The sequence below is a fragment of the Scyliorhinus torazame genome, chromosome 3, assembly GCF_047496885.1.
Source record: "Scyliorhinus torazame isolate Kashiwa2021f chromosome 3, sScyTor2.1, whole genome shotgun sequence".
NCBI lineage: Eukaryota > Metazoa > Chordata > Chondrichthyes > Carcharhiniformes > Scyliorhinidae > Scyliorhinus > Scyliorhinus torazame.
Genome location: NC_092709.1, coordinates 274,963,506 through 274,988,467, shown reverse-complemented (window position 1 = coordinate 274,988,467; position 24,962 = coordinate 274,963,506). Strand labels below are relative to the sequence as shown.

Genomic DNA, 24,962 nt, shown 5'->3' with positions numbered 1-24,962 from the left:
ACATATTACACCTTCTATGCCTTTCAGGGTCAGAGACATTTGGAATATCACAGTTACAGAAGCAATTTTGAATGGTAACTTGTTAAAACAATAATGACCAAATGGAATGATAAATGGAGTTAACAATCTGGATTCTTTGTCCAGAGGCAACTGACAAAAACTGTCTACCTTTGCCAAGAATGTGCTTTTTGAGAATTTGGTGAGCGCATAATCTCAGGGTTGGGGGTCACCCATTTAAGAATTCCTGCTCCAAGAGGGTAGTGAATCTGTGGAATTTTTCAACCCAAAGGGCTGTAGAGGTTGGGTCATTAGGTATGTTCAAGACTGAGTAAAATTTTTTTTTTAAATTTAGAGTACCCAATTCATTTTTTCCAATTAAGGGCCAATTTAGAGTGGCCAATCTACCTACCCTGCACTGCTTTAGGTTGTGGGAGTGAGACCCACGCAGACACGGGGAGAATGTGCAAAATGCACACAGGCAGTGACCCAGGGCCAGGATTCGAACCTGGGACCTCGGCTCCGTGAGGCAGAGTGTTAGGCACTGCACCACTGTGCAGCTCCTAGGCTCAGTAAATTGATTGAGGGTTATGGGGATAAGTTGGGAATGTGGAGTTAAAGATTATGGCATCAGATCAGTCATTTTCTAAAATTTAAAGTATCCAATTCTTTTTTGCAATTAAGGGCAATTTAGCGGGCCAATCCACCTACCCAACACATCTTTATGGGTTGTGGGAGTGAAATCCATGCAGACATGGGGAGAATGTGCAAACTCCACATGGACAGTGACCTGAGGCCAAGGTCAAACTGGGGTCCCCGGCGCCATGAGGCAACACCAGGGATATTGAGCAGTCATTTTTGTCCCTCTAGTTTCTGTTATTGTGTGTCAACTTCTCCTGCAGGGACAATAAGAGGGCATTCATGGAATCATAGAATCCCTACAGTGCAGAGGAGGCCGATCGGCCCATTGAGTCTGCACTGACCCCAGGAAAGAGCACCCTATCTAGGCCCACGGCCACACCCTATCTCCGCAACCTACCTAACCTTTTGGATACTAAGGGGCAATTTAGCATGATCAATCCATCGAACCTGCACAACTTTGGACTGGGGGAGGAAACCGGAATACCCAGAGGAAACCCGCACAGACACGGGGAGAATGTGCAGACTCCACACAGTCAGTGACCCAAGGCCGGAAATTGAACCCAGGTCCTTGGTGCTGTCGGGCAACAGTGCTGACCACTGTGCCACCGTGCCGCCCATTGTGAGCAGCACGCTACATGCATCGTTGTGGGGGGGGGGGGGGGGGGGGTGGTGGTTATGGGTGGGGTAGGCGTGGGCACCGTCGATGTGAATGGATGGGGTGTGCTAGTGGATGGCAGGGTTTACTGGGGCACAGGTGCGGTATTGTGTTGATGGGGGGGGGGGGCTGCAATGCCAACCTCCAGGTTGCAGGCGGTGGCTTGCAGGAGGATGGATGCCAGGGGGAGGGGTCATAAAAAACATAGAAAATAGGTGCAGGAGTAGGCCATTCGGCCCTTCATGCCTGCGCCACCATTCAATATGATCATGGTTGATCATGCAAATTCAGTATCCCATCCCTGCTTTGTCTTCATATCCTCTGATCTCTTTATCCACAAGGGCCACATCCAACTCCTTCTTGAATATATCCAATGAACTGGCTCCAACAGCTTTCTGTGGTAGCGAATTCAACAAGGTCACAACTCTCTGAGAGAAAAAGTTCTTCCTCATCTCAGTCCTGCGTGGCTTACCCCTTATTCTTAGGCTGTGACCCCGAGTTCTGGATGTCCCTAATATTGGGAATATTCTTCCTGCATCTAGCCTGTCCAGTCACATAAGGGATTTATGTATTTCTATGAGATCCCCTCTCATTCTTCTATACTCCAGTGAGTACAAGCCCAGTCGATCCAGTCTTTCTTTATATGTCAGTCCTGCCATCCCGGGAATTAGTCTGGTGAACCTTTGATGGACACCCTCAATTGCAAGAATGTCCTTCCTCAAACGAGGAGACCATAACTGCACACAATGCTCAAGGTGTGGCCTCACCAAGGCCCTGTATAACTGCAGCAAGACATCCCTACTCCTATACTCAAACCCTCTTGCTCTGAAGGCCAGCATGCCATTAGCTTTCCTCACCGCCTGCTGTACCTGCATGTCAACCTACAGCAACTGTTCCACCATAGTACCCAGGGCTTGTTGCGCTTCCGCTTTTCCGAAGCTATCACCATTCAGATAATAACCTGCCTTCCTATTTTTGCCACCAAAGTGGATAACCTCACATTTACCCACATTATGTTGCATTTGCCAAATATTTGCCCATTCAGCCAGCCTGCCCAAGTCACCCAACAGCCTCTTTGCATCTTCCTTACAGCACACACTGCCACCCAGCGTAGTGTCTTCTGCAAATTTGGAGATAGTGCATGTAATTCCTTCGTCTAAATCATTAATATATGTTGTGAAGAGCTGGGATACCAGCACTGAACCCTAGGGTACCCCAGCCACTGTCTAGCTCTCTGAAAAGAAGCCATTTATTCCCTCTCTCTCCTTCCTGTCTGCCAACAAGTTCTCTATCCACATCAATACATTGCCGCCAATACCATGAGCTTTAATTTTGCTCACTAATCTCTTGTGTGGGGCCTTGTCAAAGTCCATTTGAAAGTCCAGATGTACAACATCCACTGGTTCACCCTTGTCCACTCTACTGGTCACATCCTCAAAAGATTCCAGAAGATTTGTCAAGCATGATTTCCCTTTAGTGAATCCATGCTGACTTGGACACGGACATATCATCCCTCCTCAATTGGCTTTGTAGCAATTTTGGGGGGTATCCCAGCCAGACGTGACAAATCGAGGGGTGTTGCCCGGATCAACAACATTTGGGGAACCTTACCTGTGGCTGGTTGTAACACTCGGCAATCAGTTAAATGCTCTGAGAGGGACTCTTTAGTTGTGGGATTCTCAGGCACAGGATTTCCTTTGAGGCCATAGGAGAAAAAGAGAACTATAACACAAATTTAAAAACTTACCGTATTGAGCCCCCAACTAACTCTGGCTCCTTTTTCAGGTGGATTTGACAGAGCGGGAAAACCATCACTGTTTCCCCACTACGGCCTCAAGTTTAAATTGTCAGATGCGGCTGGAAAAGGAATGGGTAAGGCTCTTGTTGCATTTCAAATGCATCCTGTGAAGAAATAACAATCCATCTGCCCCCATTTTTAATCTTCCTCTGATAGACTGCAGCTTGGGATTGTCTCAGGCTGAGTGATAGTGCCAATGAAGTAACCACAAAGGTTTTTATTGTGAGTAGCGAAAGGGAATTGAAGAAAGAATTCTTTGAAAAGCAGTGTTATTTTTAAAAGCAGAGTTGTCAATCTAGCTTTAAAAGAGTTTAACTAGGTTAAATAAATTCTCAATAATGCGACGATTTACAGGTCAATTTCTGAAGCAAATGCCAATGCACAGTTGTTGGGCGGGATTCTCCGCTCCCACGACTAAGTGCCCACTTCATCGTGAACGGCGTCGAGGTTCACGACGGCGCGAAACGGCCCCGATCCTGACCGATTCAGGGCCCGAAAATGGGCTAGGATCGGGGCCACGAGAAACTCGGGGGGGCGTGTCGCGAAAGCAGCATCGTCAGCATGCGCCGGGCATTGGCGCCGCGTAAAAGTGGCGCCGCTTAAATGACGCGGCCGGCGCCACGTAACTGGCGTCACCCGTGCATGCGCAGGTTGGCCGGTGCCAGCTGGCGCTAACCCATGCATGCGTGGTTGCCGTCCTCCCCGAGGCCGCCCCGCAAGAAGATGTCGGATAGATCTTGCGGGGCGCGGAGGAAAGGGGGTCCTCCTTCAGAGAGGCCGGCCCGCCAATCGGTGGGCACCGATGGCGGGCCAGACCCCTTTAGAGTCCTACCCCGGTGAAAGAACCCCCCTCGCCCCCACACAGGCTGCCCCCCCCAGCGTTCCCACGCTGTTCCCGCCGGCAGCAACCAGGTGTGGATGGCGCCAGCGGGAAGCCGTCGTTTTGGGCAGGCCGCTCGGCCCATTCGTGCCGGAGAATAGCAGGTGTAGCGGAGAATCGCCATTTTGGGTGTCCCGGGCGATTCTCCGGCCTGCGCCGCGCAGAACTCGACAGGGCCATTCTCGCCGCTTGGGTGAATCGCGGGAGGGCGTCGGACCGGTGTCGCGGGGAAAAATGGCGCACCAGGCGATTTTCCCAACTGGCGCGGGATCGGAGAATCGCGCCCGTTGTTTTTTAAACTTATTGTTTTTTTTATTAAAAGGTACATTGTAAAATACAGGAAAATAAAAAGGTAACAGCAAAAGTAGGGGAAACAGAAAAGGGGGGGGGGGAATTCTCCACCCCATTTTTGGTGATCGGGAATGGTGGAGGGGAGGAGAAATAAGCGGGAGCGCCAATGCACGATTTCCCTGCTTGATTGGCCTGGCAATGGCATAATTGGGTGCTGGAGGTAGTGCCAGAGGGGGCTCTGTGGGCGAAGTGCCGGGGGTTCTGTGTCCGTGGAGGGGTTCCTTTTTTCTATTTTTATCTTTTTACCACCAGGGGGCCCTGGAAAAGGGGTGCCCTGATCTTTCAAGAGCTTAAGTTGCTGGCAGAACCTACCCTGCCAACATGACATTGTGGGACATGCCCCTCACTTTTTTTTAGGCTATCAAAAATATGGCGGGAAAAGCCGACAGCGCAGACAGCAGGCTAGACTCTGCTTTTCCTGACCGAGCTGACACTCTGAAAGAAAACTGGAAAATCCTGGTCACAGGAAAAAGCCATGATGTGGAGATGCAGGCTTTGGACTGGGGTGAGGACAGTAAGAAGTCTTACAACACCAGGTTAAAGTCCAACAAACAAACCTGTTGGACTTAAACCCGGTGTTGTAAGACTTCTTACAGGAAAAAAGAGAAAAGGAAGAGACAGAATTATTCAACTTACAAAGGAAATGAAAAAGGTTGTCCAAACAATGAATTATTATTAAATAGAGCGGCACGGTGGCACAGTGGTTAGCACGGCTGCTTCACAGTGCCAGTGACCCGGCTTCGATTCTGGCCTGGGGTTGTCTGTGTGGAGTTTCTCCCGTGTCTACGTGGGATTTCGTCGGGTGCTCCAGTTTTCTTCCACAGTCCAAAGACGTGCACGTTAGGTGGGTTGGATATGCTAAATTTCCCCTTAGTGTGTGAGTGTGAGTGTGAGTGAGTGTGACTATGTTTGATGTGTTGTAATGCCCCTAATGCGGGGGAGGCAGTGCTATTGTCACTGGACTGGTGATACAGAGACCCAGGGTAATAGTCTGGGGACCTGGGTTTAAATCCCTCCATGGCAGAAGATCGTAATTGAATCCAATAAATATCTGGAATTAAAAGTCTAATGATGACCATGAAACCAGCTGGTTCACTGCAGTCCTCACCTGGTTTGACCTACCTGCGACTCCAGATCCAGATGTGGTTTACTCTTAAATTCCCTCTGAAATGGCTGAGCAATCCACTCAGTTGTATCAAACCACTACAAAGTCAATAAAAGAAAAGAAACCGAACGGACCACCGTTCAATGGCGTCAGCCACGTTGTGTACTTTCGCACCACATTCCCAGCTGAATATTTCGCCAAATTTATTTTTAGCAAGTTCTCTTACACGGCACATTTTAATAGGATCTTCTATCGTTACTTTTTGCTGCCTTTGCAATCGTGCACACAGCTTTTCATTTCTTTTAAGCTCACAATGGCTCTGAAACATTTCAATGACTTTGTCATATTTCTTTTTCTCAACTTCATTCTCAAAGTGGAACAGAAGAGCTCCTACGAGGCTGCTTAGAGACAGTGGACTGGTCCATTTTTAAGAACTCAGCGACCAACTTAAATGAGTATGCTACCACCGTCACAGACTTCAACAGAAAATGTGTGGTCGACTGCGTGCCAAATAAAGCAGTACGTACGTTCCCCAACCTGAAACCATGGCTCAATCGCGAGATTGACTCTCTACTGAAGGACAGGTCTGAGGCGGTCAAGTCAGGCAACCCTGACCTATACTAGAAATCCAGGTATGACCTCCGCAAAGCCATCTGAGATGCCAAGAGAGAATATCAACCAAGCTAGAGTCACAGACTAGCTTTACAGACACTCGGCGTTTGTGGCCAGTCCTAAACAACATAACGTGCTACAAAGTGAAGCCGAGCAGTATCTCCAGCAGCAGCGCACCCCTCCCGATGAACTCAATGCATTCTATGCTCGGTTCGAGCAGGAAACCGACAATCCGCTGTTGAGTGACCCATAATACACCCATTTCCACCATCACAGCCTTCCTGAAAGTGAACCCTCGGAAGGCGACGGGTCCAGCCAGGATCCCTGGTCATGCACTCAGAGCCTGCATGGACTAGCTGGCAGATGTGTTCCCGGACATCTTTACCCTGTCCCTACTCCGCTCCGAGGTCTCCATCTGCTTCAAGAATACAAACATCATACCGGTGCCAAAGAAGAACCAGGCAACGTGCCTCAATGATTACCGTCCGGTGGACCTGACTTCAGTTGTAATGAAGTGCTTCAAGAGGTTGGTCATGAAGCGCATCACCTCCATACTCCCAGAACGCCTTGACCCACTGCAATTCGCATACCACCACACCCGGTCCACAGCAGATGGCGTCTCCCTGGCCCTACACTCATCCCTAGGGCATCTCGACAACAAGGACTTCAACATCAGACTCCTATTTATTGACTACAGCTCCGCCTTCAATGCCATAATCCCAGCCAAGCTCATATCAAAGCCCAAAACCTAGGCCTTGGCACCTCACTCTGCAATTGGATCCTCGACTTTCTGACTCACAGACCATAATTAGTAAGAATAAACAACAACACCTCCTCCACAATAGTCCACAATACCGAGGCCCCACAAGGCTGCGTACTTAGCCCCCTACTATACTCCCTGTACACACATCACTGTGTGGCAAAATTTGGTTCCAAATCCATCTACAAATTTGCTGACGATACGACCATAGTGGGCCGGATTTCAAATAATGATGAGTCAGAATACAGGAGGGAGATAGAGAACCTAGTGGAGTGGTGCAGCAACAACAATCTATCCCTCAATGCCAGGAAAACTAAAGACTTCAGAAAGCAAAGTACTGTACACACCACTGTCAGCATTAACGGGGCCGAGGTGGAGATGGTTCACAGCTTCAAATTCCTGGGCATACACATCACCAAAGATCTGTCCTGGTCCACCCATTTCGACACTACCACCAAGAAAGCACAACAGCGCCTATACGTCCTCAGGAAACTAAGGAAATTCGGCATGTACACATTAACTCTTACCAACTTTTACAAGAAGTATCCTATCTGGCTGCATCACAGCCTGGTATGGCAACTGCTCAGCCCAAGACCACAAGAAACTTCAGAGAGCAATGAACACCGCCCAGTCCATCACATGAACCCGCCTCCCATCCATTGACTCCATCGATACCTCGTGCAGCCTGGGGAAAGCAGGTAGCATAATCAAAGACCCCTCCCACCCGGCTTACTCACTCTTCCAACTTCTTCCATCGGGCAGGCGACACAAAAGTCTGAGAACACACTCAAACAGACTCAAAAACAGCTTCTTCCCCGCTGTTACCAGACTCCTAAACAACCTTCTGATGGACTGACCTCATTAACACTACACCCCTGTATGCTTCACCCGATGCCAGTGTTATAAGAACATAAACATAAGAACTAGGAGCAGGATAGGCCATCTAGCCCCTCGAGCCTGCTCCACCATTCAATGAGATCATGGCTGATCTTTTGTGGACTCAGCTCCACTTTCCGGACCGAACACCATAACCCTTAATCCCTTTATTCTTCAAAAAAAATCTATCTTTATTTTAAAAACATTTAATGAAGGAGTCTCTACTGCTTCACTGGGAAAGGAATTCTATAGATTCACAACCCTTTGGGTGAAGAAGTTCCTCCTAAGCTCAGTCCTAAATCTACTTCCCCTTATTTTGAGGCTATGCCCTCTAGTTCTGCTTTCACCCGCCAGTGGAAACAACCTGCCCGCATCTATCCTATCTATTCCCTTCATAATCTTATATGTTTCTATAAGATCCACCCTCATCCTTCTAAATTCCAACGAGTACAGTCCCAGTCTACTCAACCTCTCCTCATAATCCAACCACTTCAGCTCTGGGATTAACCTAGTGACTCTCCTCTGCACACCCTCCAGTGCCAGTACGTCCTTTCTCAAGTAAGGAGACCAAAACTGAACACAATACTCCAGGTGTGGCCTTACTAACACCTTATACAATTGCAGCAGAACCTCTCTAGTCTTAAACTCCATCCCTCTAGCAATGAAGGACAAAATTCCATTTGCCTTCTTAATCACCTGTTGCACTTGTAAACCAACTTTTTGCGACTCATGCACTAGCACACCCAGGTCTCTCTGCACAGCAGCATGTTTTAATATTTTATCATTTAAATAATAATCCCTTTTGCTGTTGTTCCTACCAAAATGGATAACCTCACATTTGTCAACATTGTATTCCATCTGCCAGTCCCTAGCCCATTCACTTAGCCTATCCAAATCCCTCTGCAGACTTCCAGTATCCTCTGCACTTTTTGCTTTACCACTCATCTTAGTGTCGTCTGCAAACTTGGACATTGCCCTTTGGTCCCCAACTCCAAATCATCTATGTAAATTGTGAACAGTTGTGGGCCCAACACTGATCCCTGAGGGACACCACTAGCTACTGATTGCCAACCAGAGAAACACCCATTAATCCCCACTCTTTGCTTTCTATTAATTAACCAATCCTCTATCCATGCTACTACTTTCCCCTTAATGCCATGCATCTTTATCTTATGCAGCAACCTTTTGTGTGGCACCTTGTCAAAGGCTTTCTGGAAATCCAGATATACCACATCCATTGGCTCCCCGTTATCTACCGCACTGTTAAAGTCCTCAAAAAATTCCACTAAATTAGTTAGGCACGACCTGCCCTTTATGAACCCATGCTGCGTCTGCCCAATGGGACAATTTCCATCCAGATGCCTCGCTATTTCTTCCTTGATGATAGATTCCAGCATCTTCCCTACTACCGAAGTTAAGCTCACTGGCCTATAATTACCCGCTTTCTGCCTACCTCCTTTTTTAAACAGTGGTGTCACGTTTGCTAATTTCCAATCCGCCGGGACCACCCCAGAGTCTAATGAATTTTGGTAAATTATCACTAGTGCATTTGCAATTTCCCTAGCCATCTCTTTTAGTACTCTGGGATGCATTCCATCAGGTCCAGGAGACTTGTCTACCTTTAGCCCCATTAGCTTGCCCATCACTACCTCCTTGGTGATAACAATCCTCTCAAGGTCCTCACCTGTCATATCCTCATTTCCATCAGTCACTGGCATGTTATTTGTGTCTTCCACTGTGAAGACCGACCCAAAAAACCTGTTCAGTTCCTCAGCCATTTCCTCATCTCCCATTATTAAATCTCCCTTCTCATCCTCTAAAGGACCAATATTTACCTTAGCCACTCTTTTTTGTTTTATGTATTTGTAGAAACTTTTACTCTCTGTTTTTATATTCTGAGCAAGTTTACTCTCATAATCTATCTTACTCTTCTTTACAGCTTTTTTTAGTAGCTTTCAGTTGCCCCCTAAAGATTTCCCAGTCCTCTAGTCTCCCACTGATCTTTGCTACTTTGTATGTTTTTTCCTTCAATTTGATACTCTCCCTTATTTCCTTTGATATCCATGGTCGATTTTCCCTCTTTTTACCGTCCTTCCTTTTTATTGGTATAAACCTTTGCTGAGCACTGTGAAAAATCACTTGGAAGGTTCTCCACTGTTCCTCACCTGTTTCACCATAAAGTCTTTGCTCCCAGTCTACCTTAGATAGTTCTTCTCTCATCCCATTGTAATATCCTTTGTTTAAGCACAAAACACTAGTGCTTGATTTTACCTTCTCACCCTCCATCTGTATTTTAAATTCCACCATATTGTGATCGCTCCTTCCGAGAGGATCCCTAACTATGAGATCCTGAATCAATCCTGTCTCATTACACAGGACCAGATCTAGGACCGCTTGTTCCCTCATACGTTCCATTACATACTGTTCTGGGAAACTATCGCGGATACATTCTATAAACTCCTCCTCAAGGCTGCCTTGACCGACCTGGTTAAACCAATCGACATGTAGATTAAAATCCCCCATGATAACTGCTGTACCATTTCTACATGCATCAGTTATTTCTTTGTTTATTGCCTTCCCCACCATAATGTTACTATTTGGTGGCCTATAGACTACTCCTATCAGTGACCTTTTCGCCTTACTATTCCTGATTTCCACCCAAATGGATTCAATATTATCCTCCATAGCACCGATGTCATCCCTTACTGTTGCCCGGATGTCATCCTTAAAGAACAGAGCTACACCACCTCCCTTACCATCCACTCTGTCCTTCCGAAAAGTTTGATACCCTCGGATATTTAACTCCCAGTCATGACCATCCTTTAATCATGTTTCAGTAATGGCCACTGTTGCTCTATTATGTATTTTCTTTTATTTTCTTTTATTTTCATGTATTTAATGATCTGTTGCTCTGTTCGCAGAAAAATACTTTTCACTGTACCTCGGTACACGTGACAATAAACAAAGTCCAAATCCGAATCCAAATTCTTTAGCCAGCGCTCCAGCCATTATTAGCAACAGCGCAATCTTTTGCTTATAACTGGCTGCTTCGAGGTCTGAGGCTGAGAAGTACAATTCAAACTGTTGTTTGAATTGCCTCCAGTTCACATTTACATTACCCGATGTCTTGAACTGATTTGAAGTCTTCACACACTCCATGAAGCTTCAACTGGGCTCTGCTGTTCGATGCAACTGGCTTCCATGATGTCGTTGCGATCGGAGTCTGGATGAGATTTATTTTTCTCGATCTTTGCAAGTTTTTTTTCATCGAGATTTTTTCTCTCTCTCTAAATCTAACCAAACTAACTTGCTGACCTCTCCTGGTACCATGTGAGAATCTGGTACCTTAATATTTCCACTCCTGGTAGCATGTGATGTTCTCTGTTCGGTCTATCAGGCTGTCGTAAGAATGTAGTGTTAACAAAGAACATCAAGCTGTGTTATTGAACAAAGCTGATTTCTTTACACTTCTAAATTAAAGATTCTAACCTGTAAACAAGGAATAAGTTATTAAATAAAACTATACAAAATCGCTAACAACAGAACTCTATACTATGCAACTAATTTATCTCACGCCTAAACACCTTCTCCCAGAATCCCAGGAGTCACATGATATTTATGCGACTGCTCCTTATCCATCTGGTGGTGAGAAGTATTAACATATTGTTAACCCTTTGTATTCCTTACAATACACATATTGTTATACTCATTATCATTAAATTGATTGGCAGCTCGCCTAATAGGGAATGGGAACATAGGGTTGTTGATGCCATGTAAAGACAACTGCAGCTAAAGAGGAAGTGCACTTTGGACACAGGAGTTGTCACTAAAGATTTCTTACTGTGACAGACAAAAGAGAAGCTGCACATGTCCCACACTTGGTATTTAATACAGCGCTACTGAGATGTTGACTGGATGAGGGACAACAACAACTCGCATTTATATAGTGCCTTTAACATAGGAATACATCCCAAGCCACATCATTGGAGCATAATTAGAAACAAAATGACAGCTGGTAAAGGATGTAGCTATTAGGACAGGGAGACAAAATATTTGATTAGAATCTTAAAAGAGGAGAGAGAAGCAAAGAGGTTTAGGGAGGAAATTCAAAAGTCTACAGCCTGGAGAGATGAAGGGGCAATGGCTAATGGTACAGTAAAGGAAGTGGGGAATGTACTCGGCCCAAATTGGAATAATACACAATTATACAGGAGATTTTACGTCGAGGGAGGGCTGAGTCAATGGAGGGATTTGAGCACCATTCTGTGAATTTAAAGTTTGATTTGGTGGTGAACTGTGGGACAATTTGGATCAGCAAGAGATGGAGTTTGTGACTGGCATTGACAGCAATGGCTTTTATTATCTTAATACTTAATTGGAACAAGTTTCAATTTGTCATAAGATCTGTTGTGTAAAGAAGTGAGGGAGACCCTATATTTGAACAGTTACATTCCTGGAGAGATGTGTTATTCCTTATAATTTTTTCAATAATTTTGGAATCTTCAAATGTTTCATCATTTATTTGTGGAGGAACTAAATTAATACTTGATCATTCATCAATGATCTATCCTCCAACTGTAATGTCAGAACTCTTACAACACCAGGTTAAAGTCCAACAGGTTTGTTTCGAATCACTAGCTTTCCGAGCATTGCTCCGTCCTCAGTTTCACCTGAGGGAGGAGCAGTGCTCCAAAAGCTAGTGATTTAAAACAAACCTGTTGGACTTTAACCTGGTGTTGCAAGACTTCTTACTGTGCTCACCCCAGTCCAACACCGGCATCTCCACATCATGCAAGGTCAAAAGTGGAGATATTCACTGATGATCACACAAAGTTCAGAATAATTTGTGACTCCTCAGATGCTGAAGCAGCCCATGTCCATATGGGCAAGATCTGGACAACATCCAGGCTTGGACTGATAAGTGGCAAGTAACATTCACGCCACACAAAGTGCAAGGAATGATAATCTCCAACAAAGAGAATCTAACCAGCTCCCCTTGACATTCAATGGTATTACCATTGTTGAATCCACCCCCATTAATATCCTGGGGTTACCTTTGACCAAAACCTGAACTGGACCAGCCATATAAATATTATGGCTATCAGAGCAGGTCAGAGGCTGGGAATCCTGTAGAGAGTAACTTACCTCCTGTCCACCATCTACAAGGCACAACTCAGGAGTGTAATGGAATATTCTCCACTTGCCTGGATGAGTGCAGCTCCAATAATACTCAACAATCTCAACATTCAACAAAGCAGCCTTGTTGAGTGGCATCCCTTCCGCCACTTTAAACATCCACCACCGACACACAGGAGCAGTACTTTGTGCCACCTACAAGGTGTATTGCAGCAACTCACCAAAGCCTCTTCGACAAAACCTTTCAAAAAGGTGGCAATCTCTACTGCCTAGAAGGACAAGGGCAGCAGATGCATGGGAACACCAATGCTTGGAGGTTCCACTCCAAGCCACACACCATCTTGACTTGGAACCATATCGCCGTTCTTTCACAGGCACTGGGTAAAAATCCTGGAACTTCCTCCCTAACAGCACAGTGGATGTACCTGCACCTCAGGGGCTGCAGTGGTGCAAGAAGGCAGCTCATCACCATCTTCTGAAGGACATTTAGTGATGGGCAATAAATGTCAGCGTAGCCAAGAATGTCCACATCCTGAGAATGAATTTTTTAAAAAATTACTCAAGTTGGAATCAGAAGGGATAATCAGTTTGAGAAAGTAATAGTGGAAAAAACCCAGAATCTTCAACAAAAATAATAATAAAACTGCGGAACTTTTTCAGTCATTCAGCTATTGCTAATCTAGTGACAGCTTAGTCTGATGGATGAAATTGTAAAAGAAAGACACGCCGACCAGCAGTATTCCTTCAGTATGCCAAGGCGACTATGTTTAAGTCTGTATCAAAAATGTAATGGAGGGCATTATACTCTTGATAGTCCAACAATAACCCACCAATTAGCGAGCTTTGCAGTGAGTGCCACAATTTTTATAAAAGCTTTAACTGTCAGACTGGATGGATAGAAAAGATAAAGTTCTCAGAAACTGGTGATGGACATATTAGCCAGGTGGTTAGAAAATAAAATGTTGTACAAATGTCAGGCGTCACCCTCTCAATTCACAAAGCTTTTTTAATGTGCCTTTTCTTTTGATCCCTGCTGCATTCAAAAGCCTTTTCTTTTTCAAATTCTGAGCATAAGGAATGTTACCCCTGGTTTCCCAAAGCTGAAATTATGAGACAATGATTAAAGGGATGAAAAATATCCCTACTTCTTCCCCTCCAAAAAATGTATTCTTTATTATTCATGGACTGAACACAATCCAGTTTTCCTTGTTTGTTGTTGTGCAGTCCTGTTACACAGTACTTCTGCGAAACTGGCATTTGTACCGGTTATTCTAGAATTCCATGCACAATGACATCTATCATGAAAGCAAAATCTCTTCCTTTCATCATTTTGTTCTGTTGGCTTTATAACAGGAACTCAGATATACTGGAATAACAAAGCTAAAGTTACCTGAATCTGTGTGCTTCATAAAAACTAGGAGCAGGAGTAGACCATTCGGAGTTCCATTATCTGTAAATTAGGCGATAATGCAGTTAGTTCCCTGGTCCCTGACATGTGACAATAAAGTTCTTTGGATTAATAAGATATGCAAGGAGTCATTATTTAAACAAATACAGCCAAAGAAAAAAATGAAAAGAGATTTTAAAATGTAAGAGGATTTTATGTCATAACCAGTTATTGGCACGATAACACTTCTTCAACAGAAATGTTTTTAGATAACTTTTTCATCCTCCAGCCAAAGAGCAATTCTCTGAGTGCACCAGTGTTCATGGACCGGGTCGGAGAATCGCCGGGGGCTGGCGTGAATCCCGCCCCCGCCGGTTGCCGAATTCTCCGGCACCGGATATTCGGCAGGGGTGGGAATCACGCCGCGCCGGTTGGCGGACCCCCCCCCCGGCGATTCTCCGGCCCGTGATGGGCCGAAGTCCCGCTGCTGGAATGCCTGTCCCGCCGGCGAGAATCAAACCACCTCTCTTGCCGGCGGGAAAAGGCGGCGCGGGCGGGCTCCGGGGTCCTGGGGGGGCGCAGGGTGATCTGGCCCCGGGGGGTGCCCCCACGGTGGCCTGGCCCGCGATCGGGGCCCACCGATCGGCGGGCGGGCCTGTGCCATGGGGGCACTCTTTTCCTTCCGCCTTCGCCATGGTCTCCACTATGGCGGAGGCGGAAGAGGCCCCCTCCACGGGGCATGTGTGGGTTGACATGAGCGGCTGCTGACGCTCCCGCGCATGCGCCGCACGGCAAAGTCATTTCCGCGCCAGCTGGCGGGGCACCAATGGCCTTTCCTGCCAGCTGGCGGGGCGGAAATCAGTCCGGCGCGGGCCTAGCCCCTCAAGGTGAGGGCTCGGCCCCCCAAGATGTGGAGAATTCCGCACCTTTGGGGCGGCGCGATGCCGGACTGATTCGCGCCGTTTTTGGCGCCGGTCGTCGGACATCGCGCCGATTGCGGAGAATCCCGTCCCAGGTCTTTATGTAGACTATATTGCAGTTTGATTTAAATTACGCATTTTACAATTTTCAAATATTGAAATGTTGCAATTGCCTGCCATATCCATTTGTCCAAGTCTTTCCGACACTCTCGCCTTTAAGGTTTTGCATCTTTGCCGATGAAAATTAAATTCTCCGGATAGCTTAACATCAGACCAAACAGCTATAAATTATGTGTAGAAATCATGCCCCTTAATCTTACACATGTTTCTGTCTTTTTTTGAACACAGAGCCTGAGGGTCAGTTCCATTCTATAAACTGAGCATCTAAATCTGACAATACTCCAGCTGCTTTTGTTTTTAAACACTGGGGATATGTGTACATGATCTTGACCCATCAATCGGCTGGCCTCGCATGTCTTTAACAGATTCCCACATCTGATTAATGTCTATCCTCATCTTTAATTTTCTTCTACCAATTCATTTAAAAAAAAACTTTTGTCCTTGCCAGCTTGCCTCCTCCACTCTTGAAGCGACTGACTCATTGCATTAATTCTGCTCTTGGGGACTCAGCCATTTCATCCAAATGACCATTCTTCTTTCACATGCCTGCCTGGGAAGTGAATGTTAGCATGGTATTCAATTGTGAGGAGATCACTGCTGAGCATGAAAATAACCGGAAAGAAAAAGCTTATTGAAAAAAATTCAGACTTGCTAATCAAAATCATACATTATATTTAGTGGTATGAACAGATTACTCTCTGCCCTGTGCTATCCTTCTCTTCATCACGAATGTAAGCCAAAGGGATGAATCACATAATCAAACAGCAGTTTTGGTGAAACGATTTATCTCTACAAATTCTTTTAATCTATAAAATTATTCAGTCACAAAGTCAAACTAAATGAAAAAGGGAAAAATTGGCTTTTTCAGTTTTCCTGCAAGACTGAAGTTGGAGTGTAAATGCAGAGTCAGATCACTTACGTACTCAGCTCCAGAGGGGGTGATATTTGGGATGTCCATGGAGCGTTCACCTGCTGTTGGTTGCCCGGTTGATGAGCCACCCTTTGGCCGGAATTCTCCTATGCCCCGGCAGGCGGGATCAATGATAGACGGGTGGCGAAGGAGAATTCAGTGCGAGGCCCAAAAATTGGTTTCACGTTGGTGTGAAATTACAGCGGGATCTTCCGATACTGCCCGCCATGACAGGTTGGGATCGCACCGGAGGCTAGCGTGAAACAGATTTGCATCCTGCTGTAGCCATTTGGGATGGCCACATCCCGATTACAAAATGGACACTTTGCAAAGATTGCAGGGTAAATGGACAATACTGAGAAAACAAGCAGGTTCAGGGTTTGTCTGCATATTGGAGGTGCAGCTCCCAGACAAGACCATAAGACCATAAGACATAGGAGTGGAAGTAAGGCCATTCGGCCCATCGAGTCCACTCCACCATTCAATCATGGCTGATTTCAAGAGGAAAATTGTAGGTCCATTAGCATACTAATGGCCCATCTCTGGGAACAAAAGAGTAACATTTGAGTAACCGATACTAATGCAGACACCCCGGCGCCAGAGAGACCAGAACAAAGCAGGCCAACGGCCACCTAGGACACACCCGGCCATCAGGGGACCCACCCCTTTATTGGATGAAATCGATAGGAACGATCGAGAAACGGCCCAATTGATTGGGGCCAAGCTCAAGGCCCACCCAAAAGCACGCAAAGCCCCTTTTGGGTATAAGAAGGATTCCCCCAAGAGAGAATCGTTCTCTTGGCTCCGGCTCTCACCGAGGAGTGACCTGCCCAACAGCTGCACCAGAACAAGTAAGTCCAAGGTCAACGCACGCGAGCAGACAGACGACCTTAGCTGTTCCCCTTCACCACTTCGACCCCAGCAACCTCAGAACCGAACAACGGCCATTGTTCCTCTGACTGAGTGGGCTCCCGAAGCTAAGTATAGGCTTTAGCAGTAGTGATAGTTTAGTCTGTAGAATTTGAGCCTGAGTATATTTAACTGTGTGTGTAAATAAATAAGCATTTGACTTTGAACTAACTAACTGGTGTATCGAGTCTTTGATCAGTATTCGGTTTGAACCTTGTGGCGGTATCGAAAGATACCTGGCGACTCTAGAGCAAACGTAATTAGAATTAAGGAAGGCGACCATATTGACCGCCATATTCAGAGCCAAATAAAGAGAAACGCAATTAGCTACGTACTCAGCTCCAGCGGGGGTGATATTTGGGATGTTCATGGAGCCTCCACCTGCTGTTGGTTGCCCGGTTGATGAGCCACCCTTTGGCCGGAATTCTCCTTGGGCTGACAAGTGGCAAGTTACATTTGTGCCAGACAAGTGCCAGGCAATGACCAGCCAATGGGCAGGCGGGATCAATGATAGACAGGTGGTGAAGGAGAATTCAGTGCGAGGCCCAAAAATTGGTTTCACGTTGGTGTGAAATTACAGCGGGATCTTCCGATATAGCCCGCCATGGCAGGTTGGGGATCGCATCGGAGGCTGGCGTGAAACAGATTTGCATCCTGCTAATGGGATGTAATTGAAGGCCCAATTAGAATCTTCCCTCCACAGGCAATGTTCTGTGACCACAGTGGGAAAACATGCCAGTCCAGAACATGGCTGGACCAACATGCCATGCAAAAGCTGGGACTTACCTGAAGAAGGCCTCTGGTTGCCTCCAGAATTTGGGATGGAGGTCACCAGTGAGCCTGGAATATCACAGTAGTGTTTGGTGGAACCTCTATCAGGTGGATCTTTAAGCTTTAGTGTCTTTGAGGATGTCCATCTTCCAGCCTCAGGCTCTTGCTGGAGATCCATCCTCTTTCATCAAAGGTGGGTCAGTGATGCTGGGGTGCCTTTTAAATATGGCACACAGCAATGACAGCAGGGTGCATGCCATTAAGCCTTCCCTGCCACAGAAGACAGATGTATAATTAATTATGCTGAGGACGGAAGATGGTGTGGCTTTCCTTCATTCTCCGCATAGGGAAACACACCGTGTCCCCTTCCCCACTCCCACCCCTGCCACAGGACTGAGACCCAGATGGGAGAATGTTTTTAAAAATTTGTTTACGGGTTGCTAGTTCAGCCAGCATTTATTACCCATCCCTAGTTGCCCTTCAAAAGGTGGTAGCGAGTTGCCTTCTTGAACGCTGCAACCCCTGATGTGTAGGTACACCCATTGTGCTGTTAGGGAGGGAGTGCCAGGATTTTGCCCCAGCGACAGTGAAGGAACGGTGATATATTTCCAAGTCAGGGTTGTGAGTGACTTGGAGGGGAGCCTCCAGGTGATGGGGTTTCCAAGTATCTGCTGCTCTTGTCCTTCTAGGTGGTAGTGGGTTTGGAAGGGGCTGTCTAAGGAACCTCGGCGAGTTACTGCAGTGCACCTTGTAGATGGTAAACATGGCTGCCACTGTTCATCGATGGTGGAGGGTTTGAATGTTTGTGGAAGGGGTAGCAATCAAGCGGGCTGCTTAGTCCTGGATAGTGTCAAGCTTCTTGAGTGTTGTTGGAGCTGCACTCATCTAGGCAAGTGGAGAGCATTCCACTGCACTCCTGACTTGTGCCTTGTAGATGGTGGACAGGCTTTGGGGGCCAGGAGGAGACCTACTCACCGTAGGATTCTTAGGCTTTGACCTGCCCGGGTAGCCACAGTATTAATGTGGCTGGTCTAGTTCAGTTTCTGATCAATGATAACCCCCAGGATGTTGATTGTGGGGGTCCAGAGATGGTAATGCCATTGAATGTCAAGCGGCAATGGTTAGATCCTCTCTTGAGGAGATGGTCATTGCCTGGCACTTGTCTGGCACAAATGTAACTTGCCACTTGTCAGCCCAAGCCGGATATTGTCCAGGTTTTGCTGCATTTGGACATGGACTGCTTCATTATCTGAGGAGTCATGAATGGTGCTGAATATTGTGCAGTCATCTGCAAACATCCCTACTTCTGACCTTATGATGGAAGGGAGGTCATTGATGAAGCAGCTGAAGATGGTTGGGCCTAGAACACTACTCTGTAGAACTCCTGCAGTGATGTCCTGGAACTGAGATTATTGACCTTCAATCACCATAACCAACTTCCTTTGTGTCGGGTATTACTCCAAGCAGTGGAGTGTTTCCCCGTGATTCACATTGACTCCAGTTTAGCTAGGGCTCCTTGATGCCATACTCGGTCAACTTCTGTCTTGAAGTCAATGGCAGTCACTTTCACCTCATGTCTGACATTCCACTCCCTGTGGCTGGGTGTGATAGGATGACAGGACTGTTGGTTGTGGCGCTAGAGAGCTTTGATTTTTCTACTGAGATTGTTGAACTTAGGAATGCAAAAAACACAAGAATACAGGAACAGGAGATAGCTCCTCGAGCCTCTTCCATTGCTCAGTGAGATCATGGTTGACCTGTATCTTAAAGCCATTCACTGATTTTGGTTCCATATCACGTGATGTCCTTGTCTAACAAAAGTGCAATGATCCCAGTTTTTACATTTTCTGTAATGTTGTGGGTGTAAGAGTTCCATTATTTCCTTCTTGCAATGCAGTCAGGTAGGGTTCAGAGTTAAATGCAACTAACATATGCTTCTACCCCTGCCATGCTTTGTGGCCCACTGCTTTATACTTCATCTTTCTTGCAGTGAACAGCACCATGCTCCCCTGCAGCTTTGTCACATGCCATAGTTGAATGTGGACATCTGCTTCCTTTATGTACCATCACCTCATCCCAGTAAAGCAACAAGCGCACAGAAAGATAGGATTTACAACAACTTTTTGCAATTCAGTGGACTCTTCCAGAATCTAAGGAATTTTGAAAGATTATAACCAATACATCTACTCTCTCTGCCGGCATTTCTAATAAGATCCAAGAATGCAGGCCATCTGGCCCTGGAGACTTATCAGCCTTTAGGAATCCATACAATCTCCACAGTTCGACGTCACGTCTGCCTCAACCCTCTGAAGTAGCACTCAAAGTACGCCCACTCCCTGGAAACCTGCACACTGATCATGGCCAATCCACTTAACCTGCACACCTTTGGACACAAAAGGGCAATTTAGTATGGCCCATCTACCTAACTTGCACATCTTTGGACTGTGGGGGGAAACTGGAGCACCTGGAGGAAACCTACGCAGACACGAGGAGAACGTGGACGCTCCACAGGCAGCCACCCAAGACATTAATCGATTCTGTGTCCCTGCCATTGTGAGGCAACAGTGCTAACTATTCTGCCACTGTGCTGCCACTATAGTTTTCCCAACATCTTTTCCCGATTGAAGTTCCTCCCCCCTGTTCATCCCTTGGTTTTTAAGTATATTTGGGAAGTTCTATAATCTTCCCCAGTGAAGATACATAAAATACTTGTTCGACACCTCTCCCATGTCCTAGTTTTCCATGATCACTTCACCAGACTCTCTCTCTAGAGGATTAGCATGCTTTAGTTCATTTTTCCTATTTACATACTGGTAGAAACTATTACTACCTGCTTTTATTTTAGTGGATAATTCCCCCTCATACCCTTCTGTCTTCCTCTTTGGGCGCAATTTAATGGGAAAAGTTCCAAGTGTCATATCTGGTGCGACTTCCCGGGTGCTTCCCGATAGCCAAACGGCGAGACCATGGCCAATATTTAGCAGCACTTAGTGTTGAAAATGATCCCCCATGCTGAACTGGTTATCCTACCAGCTGTTTGGCCGGAACCTTGCCCAGCAGCTCCCCAATAACAAGGGGGAGACGCTCAAAAACGTTCCCTCTGAACTCACTCCCAGTCAGCACACGACATTGGCACCAAGAACAAAGAACAATACAGCACAGGAACAGGTCCTTCGGCCCTCCAAGCTTGTGTCAATCATGTTGCCTGTCTAAACTAAAACCTTCTGCACTTCCAGGATCCATATCCCACTATTATCATCCTATTTATGTCTTTGTCCAGATGTCTTAAATGTCGCTGTCTCACCTGCTTACAGCAACTCCCCCGGGAGTGAGTTTCAAGCATTCACCACCCCCTGCGTAAAAAACTTGCCTCGCAAATCTCCTCTAAACATTGCCCCTCGCACCTTAAACCTCATCCCCTGGTATTTGACTTTTCCACCCTGGGAAAAAGCTTCTTTTTCAGTACAAGAATGAGATAGAGAATCTGGTGAACTGGTGCAATGACAATAATCTCTCCCTCAATGTCAACAAAACGAAAGAGATTATCATCGACTTCAGGAGTGAGCGTAGTGAGAACATGCCCTGTCTACGTCAATGGGAATGAAGTAGAAAGGGTTGAGAGCTTCAAGTTTTTAGGTGTCCAGATCACCAACAGCCTGTCCTGGTCCCCCCATGCCGACACTGTAGTTAAGAAAGCCTACCAACGACTCTACTTTCTCAGAAGACTAAGGAAATTTGGCATGTCACCTACGAGTCTCACCAACTTCTACAGATGCACCATAGAAAGTATTCTTTATGGTTGTATCACAGCTTGGTATGGATCCTGCTCTGCCCAAGACCACAGGAATTACAATAGGTCATGAATGTAGCCCAATCCATCACGCAAACCAGCCTCACATCCATTGACTCTGTCTACAATTCCCGCTGCCTCGGAAAGGCAGCCAGCATAATTAAGGACCCCACGCACTCCGGACATACTCGCTTCCACCTTCTTCCGTCAGGAAAAAGATACCAAAGTTTGAGGTCACGTTCCAACCGACTCAAGAACATCTTCTTCCCGACTGCCATCAGACCTTTGAATGGACCTACCTCGTATTAAGTTGATCTTTTCTCTACACCTTGCTATAACTGTAACATTATATTCTGCAGTCTCTCCTTCCTTCCTTATGTACGGTCTGCATTGTCTGTATAGCATGCAAGAAACAATACTTTTCACTGTTTTCTAATACATGTGACAATAATAAATCAAATCAAATCAAATTCTGACTATCCACTCTGTCCATGCCACTCATAATTTTGTAAACTTCTATGAGGTCGCCCCTCAACCTCCGTCACTCCTGTGAAAACAATCCGAGTTTATCCAACCTCCCTCATAGCTAAACCTCTCCTGATAGCCACCTGAGAGGCAGTCGCAGTGGCTATCAGTTCAGGCAGCATGACCAGGAGGACCGCTGTCCAATGTAGGAAGAAGACCAACGACCTCCGACGGGCCGCAAGTGTAAGTTAACACCGGCCGTCTGCCACCCCTCTGAACTCCGTCCTCTGAATAAGTTAGTGCCGGTCACCTCGCACACCCCCTCCAACAGCATATCACCACACTTGTGCCCCAGTAAACCCTGGCACCCACTGGCACAAACTCTCCAGCCCAAGACTGGTGCCCATGAATGCTATCCTGCCAGAAACCTCCCTGATGCATCGAGCATGCCGCTCACAATACCACCCTCTTTGCCCACTAGGAGAAGCTGGTTCATAATCCGGCGGATTGGAAATTAGCAAACGTGACACCACTGTTTAAAAAAGGAGGTAGGCAGAAAGCGGGTAATTATAGGCCAGTGAGCTTAACTTCGGTAGGAGGGAAGATGCTGGAATCTATCATCAAGGAAGAAATAGCGAGGCATCTGGATGGAAATTGTCCCATTAGGCAGACGCAGCATGGGTTCATAAAGGGCAGGTCGTGCCTAACTAATTTAGTGGAATTTTCTGAGGACATTAACAGTGCGGTAGATACCGGGGAGCCAATGGATGTGGTATATCTGGATTTCCAGAAAGCCTTTGACAAGGTGCCACACAAAAGGTTGTTGCATAAGATAAAGATGCATGGCATTAAGGGGAAAGTAGTAGCATGGATAGAGGATTGGTTAATTAATAGAAAGCAAAGAGTGGGGATTAATGGGTGTTTCTCTGGTTGGCAATCAGTAGCTAGTGGTGTCCCTCAGGGATCAGTGTTGGGCCCACAACTGTTCACAATTTACATAGATGATTTGGAGTTGGGGACCAAGGGCAATATGTCCAAGTTTGCAGACGACACTAAGATAAGTGGTAAAGCAAAAAGTGCAGAGGATACTGGAAGTCTGCAGAGGGATTTGGATAGGCTAAGTGAATGGGCTAGGGTCTGGCAGATGGAATACAATGTTGACAAATGTGAGGTTATCCATTTTGGTAGGAATAACAGCAAAAGGGATTATTATTTAAATGATAAAATATTGAAACATGCTGCTGTGCAGAGAGACCTGGGTGTGCTAGTGCATGAGTCACAAAAAGTTGGTTTACAGGTGCAACAGATGATTAAGAAGGCAAATGGAATGTTGTCCTTCATTGCTAGAGGGATGGAGTTTAAGACTAGGGAGGTTCTGCTGCAATTGTATAAGGTGTTAGTGAGGCCACACCTGGAGTATTGTGTTCAGTTTTGGTCTCCTTCCTTGAGAAAGGACGTACTGGCACTGGAGGGTGTGCAGAGGAGATTCACTAGGTTAATCCCAGAGCTGAAGGGGTTGGATTATGAGGAGAGGTTGAGTAGACTGGGACTGTACTCGTTGGAATTTAGAAGGATGAGGGCGGATCTTATAGAAACATATAAGATTATGAAGGGAATAGATAGGATAGATGCGGGCAGGTTGTTTCCACTGGCGGGTGAAAGCAGAACTAGGGGGCATAGCCTCAAAATAAGGGGAAGTAGATTTAGGACTCAGTTTAGGAGGAACTTCTTCACCCAAAGGGTTGTGAATCTATGGAATTCCTTGCCCAGTGAAGCAGTAGAGGCTCCTTCATTAAATGTTTTTAAGATAAAGATAGATATTTTTTTGAAGAATAAAGTGATTAAGGGTTATGGTGTTCGGGCCGGAAAGTGGAGCTGAGTCCACAAAAGATCAGCCATGATCTCATTGAATGGTGGAGCAGGCTCGAGGGGCCAGATGGCCTACTCATGCTCCTAGTTCTTATGTTCTTATGTTCTTATAACAGGCGGGAAAGGGCCCAGATGGCCGGCAGGTTTCCGGACATCAGAGCCCTTACTCCCTATGAGGAATGGGCCTTGGAGGTCGTGGGGTTGACCGAGGAGAGAGCAGTCACCGACAGTGAGGTTGGCCTGCACCGCAGAGGTGAGAATTCACTGCCTCTTCACCCAGATGACCTGTCTCAAGTGAGTTGCTCATGTCAGACAAAATTATCATTCCCTCTCACTTGACCACAGGATCTCTCGCAGGATCTCCATCTGATGGGACTGGGCCATCAGAGGTTGCCCCTGCCCTTCCCGCCAACCAACTGAACACCTCAGAGGAGAGCTCCGAGGAGACCACTATCTACGCGTCACAGCTATCACTCACTCCTTCCACCAGCACAGAGACACACGTGGTCGGTGGGCGACATTTGTGGACAGGCACCTGCGGCACAATCTGGTGAGCACCACACAGTTGCTGATACACATCAGGTGGAGGCAAGAACATCCAAGGGAGACAGCAGTTGGAGGTCCGCTGGATCCCAGGACTCAACTGGGTCCCAGACAGATTCCAAGCCTCTAGGTAAGGGTGCCCCGGAGCTGATGCGGATGCTCAGGCATGTTTATGAGATTCAGGAGGGAATGCCAGCGACATTCCGGTGAGTGCAATGGAGGAGTCCCAAAGGCTACGGATGCTGGAGAAGGTGCTGGCAATGCGTGGCACCGAGGCCAGCACTGCTAGGGTGGCGATCACAGTGGAAAGCCTGGAACACAATGTCAGCGTCATTAGTGGTGCTGTCCAAGGCATTACTCAGTCAGTGCAACCATGGCTGTGGGCCTCGATATCATGTCCCAATCACTGAGAGACATGTCCCAGGCACAGATGGAAATTGATGGAGCACTGCTCCAATCCCCACCC

General features: G+C 46.6%; 1 long non-coding RNA gene across 1 annotated transcript in view; it reads right to left on the bottom strand.

Annotated features, from left to right (window-relative positions):
- Positions 1 to 24,962, bottom strand: part of LOC140409605 (uncharacterized) — a 110,009-nt gene that overhangs the window by 7,397 nt on the left and 77,650 nt on the right. Inside the window, exon 2 of the long non-coding RNA XR_011940424.1 lies at positions 14,203 to 14,262. This is a non-coding gene — a long non-coding RNA (uncharacterized lncRNA). The remainder of the gene's footprint in view (positions 1 to 14,202; positions 14,263 to 24,962) is intronic.